This window comes from Mobula hypostoma, chromosome 3, assembly GCF_963921235.1.
Source record: "Mobula hypostoma chromosome 3, sMobHyp1.1, whole genome shotgun sequence".
NCBI classification, from domain to species: Eukaryota; Metazoa; Chordata; class Chondrichthyes; order Myliobatiformes; family Myliobatidae; genus Mobula; species Mobula hypostoma.
This window is the reverse complement of record NC_086099.1, coordinates 212,056,464-212,072,275: the sequence shown is the minus strand read 5'-3', so window position 1 is coordinate 212,072,275 and position 15,812 is coordinate 212,056,464. Positions and strand designations below refer to the sequence as shown.

Sequence of the window (15,812 nt, the reverse complement as noted above, 5' to 3'; positions counted from 1 at the left end):
TACGAGAATAGTTTATTACGGGATCTATCTTTGTTTAAAATGTCTGTCGTGCTGTGAATCTCGTGTGCATGAGTAATCCATTCACTACGGGACGGGTGCTGGCAATTCCGACTTGGTCATTCGGTAAAACACGCACCGCCCGGGGAGAAAGGTTGGGTGTGTGTGTGTGTGTGAGAGAGTTTATCTTCCATTACTGATCGGGAATGAAAATATTTATTACCAGTCTGGATTTCCCTGCGCGCATTTGTTTAATATACTGCAGAAATCTGCGGGCAGTTTGATTCGTATTTTAGATCTGGCGCAGAGGAAGAGATCCACTCTAATCCTGTCGCCGAGGAGCAGTGATTTGTCTCTCTTCTCCCCTTAGCCGCTGAAACTTGTCTCCCAAAGGAAAGAGCAAAGGGTTAAGTCTTGTCTGTTGAGAAGCAGTCTCCCAATTTCAATTTTGACAGACTACACGCGTGTCCCTTTTAGCCGCAGACGGCATTAGGTGTGCTCTCTTGTGTTTCCATTTGGCCACTAATTAAGCATTAAGTTGCATTGAAATTAATGCTTGAAAGCGTAATCTTGCTAATTTAGGGGCGCTATCTGATGCGCAGCGGCTGAAAGAGGTCAGGAAGCCCTAATCGTATTCACTCTTTTATCAGTAGCACTGATATCTTTAACCCTATCGATGGGTAGATTAGTAGCAATTCAAGGTCAGCTCGTCAAACTGAGAAGTCTCCGTTTTCTATACGGGAAGAAATTTGGATACAATGCAAATATATTTATGATCAGTAGAGGTCGCTTTCCACGTTACTAACGTTTATTATTCCCTTCGAAACACCGATTTAATCTTATTGCCTTGAGTTCCCGGTGGCGGTTATGTTTGGACTCCATTACCGTTCGATTTCATAATCTCCAAGAGTTCAAATCTCAGTTGCAAAGCCAGCATTATTTATCCACTCCTGATCGCCTAGGAGAAGGTTGTAGTGGTCTTAGTTCCCTGGGTCTTTGCAGGCTTCCTGTGAGGGTACGCCACTGTGCAGTTAGATAGATTGTTGTCGAATTTGAACGGGGAGATAGTAAGTCAAGCAGGGGGAATATGCAGAGAGTAGTGTCCCTACCCTTAGGCACTGTTGAAGAAATCCAGGTAAATTGGTGTTATTACTACATGTATTGAGGTAGAATGTTGAAATTTTGGTGCCATCAAAGCAGGTTATTTCATCACCTGGGGAGGCCAAACAAGGAGAAGAACAAGAACAGGATGCAGAATCTATTGCTCAGTTACAGAGGAAGTGCAGTACAGGCAGACAATAAAGTAGGAATTGTGATTCAAGATTGCTTATTGCCATTCTTCACTACATGTGTAAAGGAGTGCAAAATGATTGTTACAAAAACACAGTAAGCATAAAGAATACAATACAAAAACAAAATTAATATCCACTAGGGAAGCACTTTATTAGGTACACCTGCGAACCTGCTTGTTAAATGCAATATCTAATCAGTCAATCATGTGGTAGCTGCTCAGTGTACAACTGCATGCAGTCATGGTCAAGACGTTACTTGTTCAGGCCAAGTATCAGAAAGGGGAAAATTGTGATCTAAGTGACTTTGACCGTTGACTGCTTGTTGGTGCCAGATGGGGCGGTTTGAGTATCTTAGAAACTGTTGATCTCCTGTGATTACAAAATAAATTTTATCATCAAAGTACATATATGTCACCATATACAATCCTGAGATTCATTTTCTTGTGCATATACTCAACTAATCTAAAGGATAGTAACTATAACAGAATCAATGAACCACTGCCAGACTTAGGCTTTCATTCGGAGTGTAGAAGGTGACAAACTGTGCATGCACAACAGTATCTAGAGTTTATTGAGATGGGTTCCAAAAACAAAACAACAAGCATCCAGTGAGCAGCAGTTCTGTGGGTGAAGACTCTTTGTTAATGAGAGAGGTCAGAGGAGAATAGTCAGGCTGGTTCAAGCTGACAGGAAAGCAACAGTAACTCAAGTAATCAGGTGTTACAACAGTGGTGGGCTAATAAGCATTGCTGTATGCACAACACATTAAACCTTGAAGTGGATGGGCTACACCAGCAGACAGACATACATTCAGTGGCCATTTTATTAGTACAGGAAGTATCTAATAAAGTGGCCACTGAGTATAAATAAATAAGATGCTGTAGTTTGTGAGGCCAAGAGTCCATATTAATCTGCAGAAGGCCCATTGTATAGTCTTATAACAATAGAATAGAAGTTACACTCACAACACGCTGGAGGAACTCAGCAGGTCAGGCCGGAACCCTTCGTCAGGACTGTAGAGGGAAGGGGCAGAGGCCCTATAAAGAAGGTGGGGAGAGGGTGGGAAGGAGAAGGCTGGTAGGTTCCAGGTGAAAAACCAGTAAGGGGAAAGATAAAGGGGTGGGGGAGGGGATAGGCAGGAAAGGTGAAGAAGGAATAGGGGAAAACACAATGGGTAGTAGAAGGAGGCGGATCCATGAGGGAGGTGATAGGCAGCTGGGGGAGGGGGCAGAGTGACATAGGGATTGAGGAAGGGAGGGGGAGGGAATTACCGGAAGTTGGAGAATTCTATGTTCATACCAAGGGGCTGGAGACTACCTAGATGTTATATGAGGTGTTGCTCCTCCAACCTGAGTTTAGTCTCAGCATGGCAGTAGAGGAGGCCATGCATGGACATATCTGAATGGGAGTGGGAAGCAGAGTTGAAGTGGGTGGCTACTGGGAGATCCTGTCTGTTTTGGCAGACGGAGCGGAGTCCTTGAGCATGATGGTACGTGTTGGTACTCACTGCAACCAGGGCTGTATGCCTTTAATTTTTGAAGAGAGGACTTAGTGGTAGTGAAATGGGTTTTTATCCTGGTTAGCATTCAGTTTCTGGCATATCATAGAGCTGTGTTCAACTGGGTAAATGTCCAATGTTCTTGAAATGCTCTGAAGATGGTGGAACAATTCTGGGAGGTCAGAAAGTCATTCACTCATCTTAGTCTCAATCCTTGAGCCACACTTCCTGTGTAATATTTCTGTGGCTGGTTTATTTCAACTTCAGATCAAAGGTCCTCTGCCAGATTTGTAAAATGGGTATCATTTATGGGTATCAAAATGGGTATCATCAATGGTTGAGTGTCAGAGTCTAGGAAACATCTTAGATAATTTCATCACCTTGCATGTGCAGAGTCATACAGCAACTGGCCCATGTTATCCAAGCTGACCAGGAAGTACCCATCCATACTGATCCCATTTTCTACACTTCCCTCTTAGACTATTATGCCTTTGGTGACTCAGGATGCATTGTAAATGTTGTGAGAGACCTTCAGGTGTACAAGATGATAAGGAACATAGATCAGGTTCGTTTCCCAAGATGGAAATGGCTTATACAAGGGGGTATAAATTTTTGGTGATTGGAAAAATGTTTGGGGAGGGGATGTCAGGTAAATTCACCACATAGTGAGCAGTAGGTGCATGAAATGTCTTGCCACGATATAGTAGAGGGAGATACATTAGGAGTATTTAAGAAACTCTTAGATAGCCACATAGATGATAGGAAAATGGAGAGTCATGTAAGAAGGAAGCATTAGGTTGATCTTAAAGTAGGTTAGATGGTCAGTACAACATCATGGGCCGAAGGGCCTGTACTGTGCTCTGCTGTTTTATGTTCTCTACCACTGGCCCAAGCTGTGAGTCGCAGGATTCGACCCAGCCGCTCAGTGAAAAATAATCCCCTCAGCCTTTACCTTTAGCCTATGCTCCCTGGCTTTAGATGCCTCTGCTAACATAGTCATAGAGCAGGAAAATAGGCCCTTCACCCCATCTTGTCCATGCTTAACAAGGTGCCACTCTAAGATAGTCCCACTTGACCACATTTGGCCAATATCCCTCTAAATGTTTCCTCTCCATGTACCTGTCCAAATGTCTTTTAAGCATTGGTAAGGGGTAGAGGGGACTTTTTCCCATCAAGAGGATGAGTAGACTCACTGCCTGAGCCGGTAGTGAAGGCATGGCTATTACAAGACTTGATGAGTATCTGGGCAAGCACTTGAATTACCAGAGACATAGCAGGCTAGTAAACAAAGATGGAAAATGTGGTTGGTGCAGATGGATACTTAGTGTCATGATGAATGTGGTGAGCCAAAGGGCTATAAGACTCTGTGAATATTCCTAAGATGTGTCATGGACCCTGACACTCAGTGGCTTAATCTCTAATGAATGTCCTGGTTGTCTGGACAGCTCATTCCATCTGTTCACTTCCCACTGTGTGGAGACTTGACCCTCAGGTCCCTTTCATCCCACTTACAGGTCCTGTTTCCCTTCTCATCTTAAGTCTATGGCTTTGAGATTTTAATTCCCTTGGGGGGGGGGGGTAGACAGTTGCATTTACCCTATCTCTGCCCTTCAAGATTTTATACACATCTGTTAAACCCTCAATCTCCTATGCTCCAAGAAATAAAGCCCAAACCTACCCAGCTGTAGCTCTGCTCCTGCTCAGGGGAAAAGCATTCTTTCCATTCACATTATCTGAAAGAAATTAGCTTTATTTGCCACATATACATCAAAACATACAGTGAAATGTGTCGTTTGCAACATTTCTAATCAGTGGGGATTGTGTGGGACAGCGCTTTCGGCACCAAGATAGCATGCACATAACTCATTAATACAAACCATATATCCATGGAATGTAGGAGGAAACTGGAGCACCTGGAGGAAACCGATATGGTCACGGGGAGAATGTACAAACTCCTTTCAGGTGGCAGTGGGAATTGAACATTGATACGTTACTGCTTATGCTGTAAAGCAGGGGTTCTCGACCTGGGCTCCACGGTAGGGGTCTATGGCATAAACCAAGTTTGGGACCCATGTGTAAAACAATGCACCGACTGCTATGCTACTGTGCCATCCTTATTCATGATATTGTTCATGCAATGGTAGCCAAAGTTTGAATTTTTCTACAAGTCAGTGCAGACTATTTCATTATATGATGCATTTGCAAGATATTTCTAGGAACTGAGCACTGCAGACCTCATTTTGACCTTGTGATGAAAGCAAGGTCATTTGATGAAGCAGCTGAATATGTATAGGTCAGACAATGATTGGTCTCCAAGAAAACCTCCCCTGTAAATTACTGCCTTGTAAATAATTACTCAATCAGTGTAATCTTTTAATTAATTTAAGAAAAACATTTTTATATTTTTTAATGGTTCAAGTATCTCTTAGTAATCAAGAGCTTCAAATCCATTTTCAGTTTGAAGCTGATATAGCCACTGAAGGAATACAGTTCATGATTAAGACCTTATTAACAGAAAGATATGCCAATAATTGTGAATTAGTCTAGTCATTACTGGATCAAACCTGTAACTGATTGGTGTGTGCTGTTCTGTATGCCAAATACTATGGAGTTATACAAATAAGTATTTGAGCATCATGTTTTGCACGTTACAACCAAGCAGGTTTGACCCCTGTGTTTTCTTGTTTAGAATCTACTCTCTTTGTCTGGTGTTCCCATGGTAACTATTTTCAATATTATCTTGACCCTTTTTATTGCACAATGAACCCATTAAATTTAGGTGCCTTTTGAGGCATAAATGTAAAATAAATGCTTTTCATTACAATCCATCCACTCACTTTAAATGAATCCTATTTTCAAAGGCAGAACAAGTGAAATAAAATCAGACTTTTAATACAGTGTCCAATCGTGAGTGTAGAGATTGGTAAATGTCCTTAATGTGAAACATTGAGGGAAAATACTCATAGTTATCAACACTTCATGGTTATTAAGATTGGGTTCATCTTTGAACTCAGTCTCTATAGCTGTTTATTTTAATGCATCTATTCTATAATCTATTTAAAGGCATTAATTAAATGTTGATGTGTATGTTGAAACACAGCCAGATAACAATGTACATCACTGATTTGGCTTGTGATGTGCTTTGGAAGCTTTGCAATGACAACATAAAATAACATAAAAATTGACATATTTAATGTATCTAATATTTCTAATATTCCTGATAATCCATTGGACATGAACTCCCAACAATCTCACATGAATAATGTTAGAGTTATTCATTCCTGTTACTATCATGAAAGGCATGGAGTATGATTGTTGGATCATGGCAGAAAAAATGACTGTTCTCACAAACTATTAAACCATCACAGTGAACAATAGATATGCTGGGGCAGCTTTATAACTGCAAATTATTGTTATGCCAGAAGTGGCTCTTTGGAGCAAACCTAATTAGAAGCACTATTATTTCTTGTATTATGGTAGAGTCATAGAGCATCACAGCACATAAACAAGCCCTTCGGCTTATTCAGTTCATGTTGAATTATTATTCTCCCTAGTCACATTGAGTTGCACCTGGACTTCCATACACTACTCATCCATGTACTTATCCAAACTTCTCTTAAAGGTTGAAATCGAACCTGAATCCACCACTTGCACCGGCAGCCTGTTTGACCCTCTGAATGAAGAAGTTCTCCCTCATGTTCCGCTTGAACATTTCATCTTTCACCCTTAATTCATGAGCTCTAGTTATAGTTTCACCCGTGGAAAAAGCCTGCTCCCATTAGCCCTGTCTATACCACAGTGGTATAGATAGGGTGAACAGGCAAATCACCCATCATTTTCCTATGCTCCAGGGATTAAATTCCTATCCTATTTAAACTTCCACTGTAACTCAGGTCCCCAAGTCCCAGCAGCATCCTTGCAAATTTAATCAGTACTCTTTCAATCTTATTGATATCCTTCCTGAAGATAGGTGACCAGAGCTGCACATACACCAGAATGGTAAATGCAAAGAAAGCAAATGATTAGCAACCATTTCTACAACCACATTGCAGAAGGATTTTGAGACCATTAGGAAAGATCAGTGTGGTCACTGATAATCTAAGTGGAACCACTTGAAAATGTGGGTTTGCTATGTTGGAGCAGGGAAAGATGAAGATGAATTTAATAGAAATATTCAGGATGTCCTGAAGGAAAGGGTGGTGGAGCAGATTAACTCACAGCTTTAAAATATGACTAAATATTGAAGGGAGAAATTGTAGATGGTGATGGGCAGCAGATAAGGGAGTGGGTCTAACTGAGAACATTTTTGAAAATCATTGAGTAGCCTGGACCTATATCCTGTGTAGTTTGTAAGAATGCAAGATGTTCTCATTGAAATGGCTGGCATGGGAGGGCACAGTTTTAAGGTGCTTGGAAGTAGGTACAGAGGGGTATGTCTCTTATGCAATGAGTGGTGAGTGCGTGGAATGGGCTGCCAATGACGGTGGTGGAGCCGGATACGATAGGGTATTTTAAGAGACTCCTGGATAGGTGCATGGAGCTTAGAAGAATAGACGGCTATGGGTAACCCTAGGTAATTTCTAAGTTAAGGACATGTTTGGCACAGCTTTGTGGGTTGAAGGGCCTATCTTTCTATAGAGCTTGTTGGAATACTGAGAAAATATTTCCACTCCGGTGAGGAGACTTGCTGCAGGCTACACAATCTTGGAATAAAAGGGTATTTGGGGCTGAGTAGGAGAAACTTCTTCAGTGTCTCCTTGTAATTCCCTATCTGATTGAAAATGTTAGTTGTTGCATTTATTCTAACAAAGTATTTTATATTCTTGAAACTTGAAAGAGCATTATATTGGTTAGTAGCGTTGTGGTAGATGATCAGATTTAATTTAATTGAATAATGGAGCAGACTTAAAGAGCCAATGAGTGAATTCTGCTTTTCTTGACACCTTTTCTAGATCTGTTCCCATTATAGGATGATAAATAAACTTGTTGCTTGGTTCTTTAATTCTAGAACATTATAAGTCTCTCTTTCTCCCCTTCTCTCCCCTTCTCTCCTCCCTTTACCCCTCACTCCCCCCTCACTCCCCTCTGAACCCCCCTCTGTCCCACATACCCTCCCAATACCCTCCTTGCCCAACCTCCTCGCAACCCCTCCTCTCTGCCCCTCCCACACCTATTCACACCCTCTCCACCCCTCTTTTCCCTCCCCTTCCCCTCCCTCCTCCCTCCACTCACACTCTCCCTCTCGCCACTCACCCCCTCAACACCCCTCTCTCCAACTCTCCCCCACCCCCCTCTACCCTCTTCCCCACCTCCCCCTCACTCCTTCCCTCCTCCCCCACTCTCTCTTTCCACCTTTCCCCAATCTATTTCTCCCACGCTCCCCCACTCTATCTATCCCCCCACTCACCCCCCTCGCTCCACTCACTGCACCTTCTCCCTCCACACACCACTCCCTCTCCCTCCATGTCGCTCCCTCACTCTCCCCTCCACCACTTACACTCCCCTCGCTCCTCCCCTTCCCCCTCTCTCCCCCTCAACCCTCTCCCCCTCCCCTTCACCCCTCTCTCCCCTTTGCCACCCCCCTCTGCCCCATCTCTCTCTCCCCCTTTGCCCCCTTCACCCCCTCCCTCTCCTCCTTGTCCCCGCTCCCTCTCCTCCTTGTCCCCTCTCCCTCTCCTCCTCACCCCCCTCTCCCCTCTCCCCTGTTCCCCTCTCCCCTGTTCCCCTCTCCCCCTGTCCCCCTCTCCCCTCTCCCCCATCTCCATTCCCCCCTCCCCCATCTCCATTCCCCCCTCCTTCTCTCTCTCATTCACCTTTCTCCATTTAACATATCTTGGTTAAGTTATCTCTTTAACCAAGCTTTTGTTCACTGGTACTAATCACGCACTTTGTGGCTCACTATCAGATTTTGTTTGAAATAATCCTGTGAAGCGACTTGAACTGATTCAATACATTAAAAATGCTGTACTAATGCAAACTTGTAAATTTACCTGCAGCCTCTGGATAGATTGTGAAGTCCTAATGGTCTTTGAGATTGCCGTCATATATCAAACCAATGGTCTCTGTGATAAGGAATTCATGCACAACACTTCCAATTCACTTGAAGCAATCCTTCTGACAAACATAATTAATCAGTTACAACAAAAAGTTTAAGGATATAAATCATTTTTATCAATTTCTTCTTAGTAGCTTGAATGTGATGTTAAATTATGAATTAACCTGTTTATTCGGGTGGATGTGAAATATCTTCCGCCACTGTTTGAAACATAAACTAGGGAATTATATGTGGTTCTTCTGCCAATTATTATTCCTGAAGCAACAACACTGAGGCATATTATCTGGCCACATGGTACATCATGCAAATGGATGCACTTCAGAAGCACATTGGCAGGGACATCCTGAAAGCAAAGTGCAAGATGAAGGGAGCTGTGGTGCAGCCATTAGAGGTACTACCCCGGATCTCTAATGATGTGTGCTTGACCACACACTCTGATGTGGATATTTGAGTGAGGCTTCCACATTCTACTTGTTGTTGTGGTACTTTAGTTTCCTTTCACTTCTCAATGAGATGTAACCACTATATGTTGTCCATTAGTTGTTCCTGTGGTTTCCGTTCTACCACTACCCTTGAGTGATTGAGTGTGTGTGTGTGTGTGTGGATGGGGAGAGGAAGAGGTGTGGATTGGAGTTAGGGAATATGGAGAGGATAACATGGGTTAGGGTGGCATTAATATAGAAATAAAATGCATAGTTTTGGTGAGTGAAGTGTTATCTCTGTGTTGCATCTTTGACTCTATGTACATTTTTTTCATATATCCATCATTTTTTATCCTTGTAGCCTATGGTATAGTAATTGAAGATATTCTAGAAGAGTGAATATTTGTTCCATAGTTCCACGCGTTATAAGTGTAGATAGATTATGTTAATAATAATAGGCATCCGTTAGACCTGTGAGATCATGGATTTGTGCCTTGGAAGGTTTTCAGGGCACGGGCCTGGGCAAGGTTGTGTGGAAGACCGGCAGTTGCCCATGCTGCAAGTCTCCCCTCTCCATGCCACCGATGTGTCCAAGGGAAGGGCATTAGGGCCCATACAGCTTGGCACTGGTGTTGTCGCAGAGCAATGTGTGGTTAAGTGCCTTGCTCAAGGACACAACACACTGCTTCAGCTGAGGCTCGGACTAGCAACCTTCAGATCACCAGACCGATGCCTTAACCACTTGGCCACACGCCAACACAGATTATGTACATTTAAAAGATATTCAGACAAGTACATGGATAGGAAAGGTTCGTGGGATATGGACCAAACCCAGGCAAATGGAACCAGCTCAGGTAGGCAACTTGGTCAGCATGAATTGGGCTGAAGGCCATGATTCTGTACTGAATAACTTTATGACTCTATAATTTTAGAGTGGCTTGCAAGACCCATTACTAAGGTATCTTCAACTCTGATGTTCTACAATGGCTTCTTTGACAGGAAAATAAGTGTATTTAATTAACTGGGAGGTATTTCAAGAGTAAATAAAGCTGAGTGTTGACCTTTCTCCATTGATTTAGTCACCAGAAATACTCAATGTTGACCAAGATTAATTGTAATTAAAGAGCTACAACACACGGAATTCATTGCCACCGATAGCTGTAGAGGAGAAGTCATTGGATATATTTATCGTGGAGGTTGATAAGTTCTTGAGTAGTAAGGGTGCCAAGAGTTATGGGGAGAGGATAGGAGAATGGGGTTGAGAGGGATAATAAAGCAGCCTTGATGGAATCGTGGAGCAGACTTGATGGGCTGCAGGGCCGAATTCTACTCCTATGTTTTATGGTTTTAAGATTAATTCCTTTTCATTGTAATTCAAGAGCTAAAATCTAATACGACTAATATCGTATTTATAATAACCAAGCTTTTTTTCGGGACCATAAAACATAATTTTGTTCTATCAAAGTTTTTCACGCGAGCAAACCGATTTTAAGATAACCAAAGATATCAGAGTGAGAATGGACTTATGGCAATAATCCTCACATCTCATACACTGCAATTGAAAAATGACACTATCGCCTCTGAAAGGCGTTACACTTTCAGTAGCATCTTTCATCACTGTGCCGCATCAGAAAAATACAAAACGTTTTCTGTGGTTAGTGGATTTATCTGTCGTCGGTAAATCTTTAAAAAAAATGCACCGGACAGCAGTTGTTAATGAGCCGCTGGACTTGTAAAGGGAGCTGTCCAGCCTGGAGCTCCCTGCTAACAGGGAGCTGTCCAGTCTTGCAGGTTCTGAATACTGCCTGAGTCACTGGCTCGTTGTGCCTACTGATTGACAAGCGGAGTCTGTTACAATCAGCGGTTATATGTTGTAATTGGGAAGTGGTAAGATGGTTTTGCTGTAATCAAAAGATGCAGTCAGAAGACTGTGCTGTAACCAGGGATTTGATTGAGAGATTTGTTGCATATGGTAGTAATTAACCAGATTCGCTTGTGCCCCTTGTACTGATCAGTGTTTTTGTGGCTTTTTATAGCCTTGTTCGAAGCATTTTTACACTTGGATTCAAAATCTGGCAAATTGTGTATTGTTGAAAGAGCTAATATGTGACACTTGTTGGACTTGAATGATATCATCAGTATATGATCTGTTCCCTCAGGAATCTGCATGTGTATTTTGCAGATGTACATCTATGCCCAAAAGTGTGAACTGCAATCAGCGGTAAATTATAAATCATAAGTTGTTAATTTAATATTGATTACTCCCTACATTGTGTACAGTGGAAATGTATGGTAGAACATGAAAACGCTGCCCAATCATTTTTAAATTGTCAAGAATATTGATCTTCATGACTGATCAATAACGTGCTATTAATAAGAATGATACAACTCAAATAGACATGATCCAAATATACACAACATGGTTTATTAAGGCTAAATTTTAAGTAACAACACTCTGAATGTTGCCTTGCATATATTTTTTGTATCCATTCCTCATTTTCCCAGTCCTCCCAGCAAAGTATTTTCTTAATTTTAATTAATAGCATAAATAATGGTTTCCTTTATTTGCATAAATCCTAATCTAAATTAGACTAGATGTTAACAAGGCAAACTATGAGCAAATCAAACAAACAGGATGATCTATGAGGGTATCATCTACAGGAAGTGTTATTGTACAGATTAAGACAATGTCCATTTCTTATGGTTGGCAAAATAGGTGAACGAGCCCTAATTTAATCTAATTCTTTAACAAACTTTGGCAAATTGGCACATCTGAAATTGGTGGTTTGTTCAAAAATGACAGTAACAAAATGCCATATTGTAAGTGGGATCACACTGCTAATCTGTAATGGAATCTGGGGTTTTCTACAGTGGTCACCATTTAATATTTATTAGTAAACATCACAGAAGATTGGTGAACCATGTTTTTCAACTTTAACTATCCATTGATGGAAGTTACTGATAAGACAGGAAGCCCCAATACATCTATGAAGCAATAAAGAAGGATCCACAATATATTTCTAACCAAGAATACCTGCTGACTCAAGATTATAAAGTTTCTGTACAACTTTCTATGGGAGGTCTAGGAGGGAAAAGAGCCATGGATATCATAGAATTGTGCAGCATAGAGTTGCACAACTCATCCACATAGACCAAAATGTCTTCCTGAAATAGTGCCATTTGTCTGCATTTGGACCATATCCATCTAGATATTTCTAATCCATGCATCTGTCCAATCATTGAAACGTTGCCATTATACAAATTGCCACCACTTCCTCTGGCAGCTCATTGTATATACTCACAACCATCTGTGTGAAAAACAGATCCCTGTGAAATCTTCGTCCCTTCATCTTAAACCAATGTCTTCTAGGTTTAGACTTTCCTACCCAGAGAAAATGGCTGTAACCATTTGTAATATCTATACCCACCATGATTTTTAAAAGAATGCTGCAAATTTACAATTTTTAGATGCACTTACTATAGCAAGAGGCAAGCAATGTGTGTTCCTTTGAATAGTTGACTATAAAGGGCGTATCTTTGTTGTGTGGTGTGCATGTAAGAGTGGTAGCATGTTTACAATTTTATATTTAATTTATTTAGTCACAACAGTGTGGAGTAATTCAGCAGCTTGCTAGTTCATTTTCTTAGAGCAGTTAGGAAACAACTACATTACTATGAGGAGAAATCATTTCTCAAAGTTGTAGATTCATATAGCATAGAACGAGGCTTCTTGGCCTAACTCATCCATGCCACCCGTGTTGTCCAGCAAGCTGGTCTCAGTTGCTTAAGTTTGGCCCATAGCCCTCTAAGCCTGTCCTATTTGGATGATTTTTAAATATTGTTCGTGAACCCATTTCACCCACTACTTCTGGCCTCTCATTTCAAATATGCACCAACCTTTGCTCGATGAAACTGCCCCAATATCCCTAATAAATTTCTCTCCTCTGATTTTAAACCTTTGTGCTCCTGTCTTTAGCACTCCCTGCCTATGAAAAAGACTCCGTGCTTTTCCTTTGTCTATCCCTCTCGGAATCAGAATCAGAATTAGAATCACTTTATTGCCAGTACGTGAAACATAGAGTTGTAGAGTCACAGAAAAGTACAACACAGAAACAGGATCCGTGGGTCATCTAGTTCATGCTAAACCATTTAAACTGCCTACTCCCATCGACCTGCACCCAGACCATAGCCCTCAACCCCTACTATCCATGTACCCATCCAAACTTCTCTTAAATGTTGAAATCTAGCTTGAATGCACCACTTGCACTAACAGCTTTTTCCACATTCTTGTGGCCCTCTGAGTGAAGAAGTTTCCCCTCATATTCCCCTTAAATATTTAACCTTTCACCATGACCTCTAATTCTAGTCCGACCTAATCTCAGTGGAAAAAAAGTCGTCTTCCATTTACCCTAAAAATTCCAGAATTGGTTGTGGTTTGGTGCTAAGCATAAAACACAGGACAGACAACCTAATATAACAATTTACAAGACAATAAGGCAAACAGCCATGAGCAATCAACAATGAGCAGAATAGTTACAAGTGCAAATGTCAATAATTAAAATAAACGTGAATATATGAACAGACTAAATAATTATCAACAGAACAATGAGAGCAGGAAGGGCCATTTAATGAATGTTAAACGTGAGTTGGGTATTAAGCCTGAGTGAGTTTTGTTGAGAAGCTGGATAGCTACAGGAAAGAAGTTTCAGAGGTGACAAGAAGTCCTAGTGGTGATGGACTTGTGTCTCTCTGAAGGCAATTTCATGAATAGGTTACTAGGGTGCACAGAGTTAGCTGTACATTTTCCCCAGCTCTTTTCTTTGCTTTGGCAAGGAAAAGGCCTTTTAATGTCAGTAGTTGACAGCCTGTGATCTTCTGCACTGAACGGACCACTGGATGCAACCTGGACTTGTAGAGGGAGGAAGCGGCAGGAAACCAAATGGCGATAGAGGTGGTCACAACCCACTCAACGATGGCAGAGTAACGATTTATCAGGAGATGTCCTGAGCTGCTGTAAGAAGAATGATGTCTGTTGGGCTTTCCTAGAGATGCTTGTCTCCCCTTCATTGTATTGATAATGGTAGTCCCCATGAATTTGAATGACTCAACGACAGACACAGCCTGACCATGAATTTTAGGTGGGGTGCAGGTAGCTGGGTTGTCAGTGGAGGTCAGTCCTTATTTTCACTGTCTTGATAGCATTAAGCTGCAAGTTATTATGAGCACACAATGCTGCAAGACAGTCTACTGCTCTTTGGTAGCGGTTCACATTTTTATATATTTTATACACCTCCATCTGGTCACTTCTCAATCTCCTACATTCCAGCGCATTAAGCCCTAGTCTATGCAGCCTCTCCTTTCAACTCCACCCCTCTCAACATCTTGGTGAATTTCTCATGCACCTTTTGTAATTTAGTAACAGGATCACCAAAATCACACGCAATACTCCAAGTGTGGCCTTACCAGCATCTTCTATCACTGCAGCAGAGCTCGCCAACTTCTACACTCCAGTTTAGTCTAGACTGGTTAAGGACACAGATTCCCTTCCTTAAATATGTTGTAATTTCTTGAAAACTGTGTAATTCAGGACTTAGTGGATTGCATGACTGAGCATTAGATAATCATGAGTTATGAAAATGATTTGCAGAGTTCATAAATATGAAACCTCAGGAAGGAAAGAATGTATTAGGGTGTGAAAGAGTGTTAAAGTGGACATTATTACCACCTAACAATATTCTTAGCCTTGTGAGGGCTACAAACCCCCCTCACAACTGAAATCGCACTTTGTCTGGTTTGGTTGTGAGGAATTCAGGCTGAAGTCAACATTCAATAGTCTTCACTGAAATTGAAAGTGCATTCATTTACACTTTCCTCATATCTGAATTGGCATACTTCGGAGCAAACTTAGACCTTACGATATAGGAGTACCATTAGGCCATTCGGTCCATCGAGTCTGCTCTGCCATTCAATCACGGGAGATTTATAACCCCTCTCAAACCCATTCTCCTGCCTTCTCCCCATAACGTTTGATGCCCTCAGTTATCAAGAACCTATCAACCTCTGCTTTAAATATAACCAATGACTTGCCCTTAAAAGCTGTCCGTGGCAGTTTCACAGATTCTCCACACAGATTCCCTCCTGCCATCTGGCAAAAGGCACCAAAGTATTCGGGCTCTCACGACCAGACTATGTAACAGTTTCTTCCCCCAAGCCATCAGACTCCTCAATACCCAGAGCTTGGACTGACACCAACCTACTGCCCTCTACTGTACCTATTGGCTTGTTTACAGTATTATTTATTGTAGTGCCTGCACTGTTTTGTGCACTTTATGCAGTCCTGGGTAGGTCTGTAGTCTAGTGTAGTTTTTGTGTTGTTTTACGTAGTTCAGTGTAGTTTTTGTATTGTTTCATGTAGCACCATGGTCCTGAAAAATGTCTCATTTTTACTGTGTACTGTATCAACAGTTATGGTTGAAATGACAATAAGAAGTGACTTGACTTAACTTGACTTGACCCTCTGACTACATTTTCTCATTTCTGTCGTAAAG

General features: G+C 41.6%; 1 protein-coding gene across 4 annotated transcripts in view; it reads left to right on the top strand.

Moving 5' to 3' along the window:
• Positions 1–15,812, top strand: part of dpp6a (dipeptidyl-peptidase 6a) — a 1,586,533-nt gene that overhangs the window by 427,983 nt on the left and 1,142,738 nt on the right. The window lies entirely within an intron of this gene.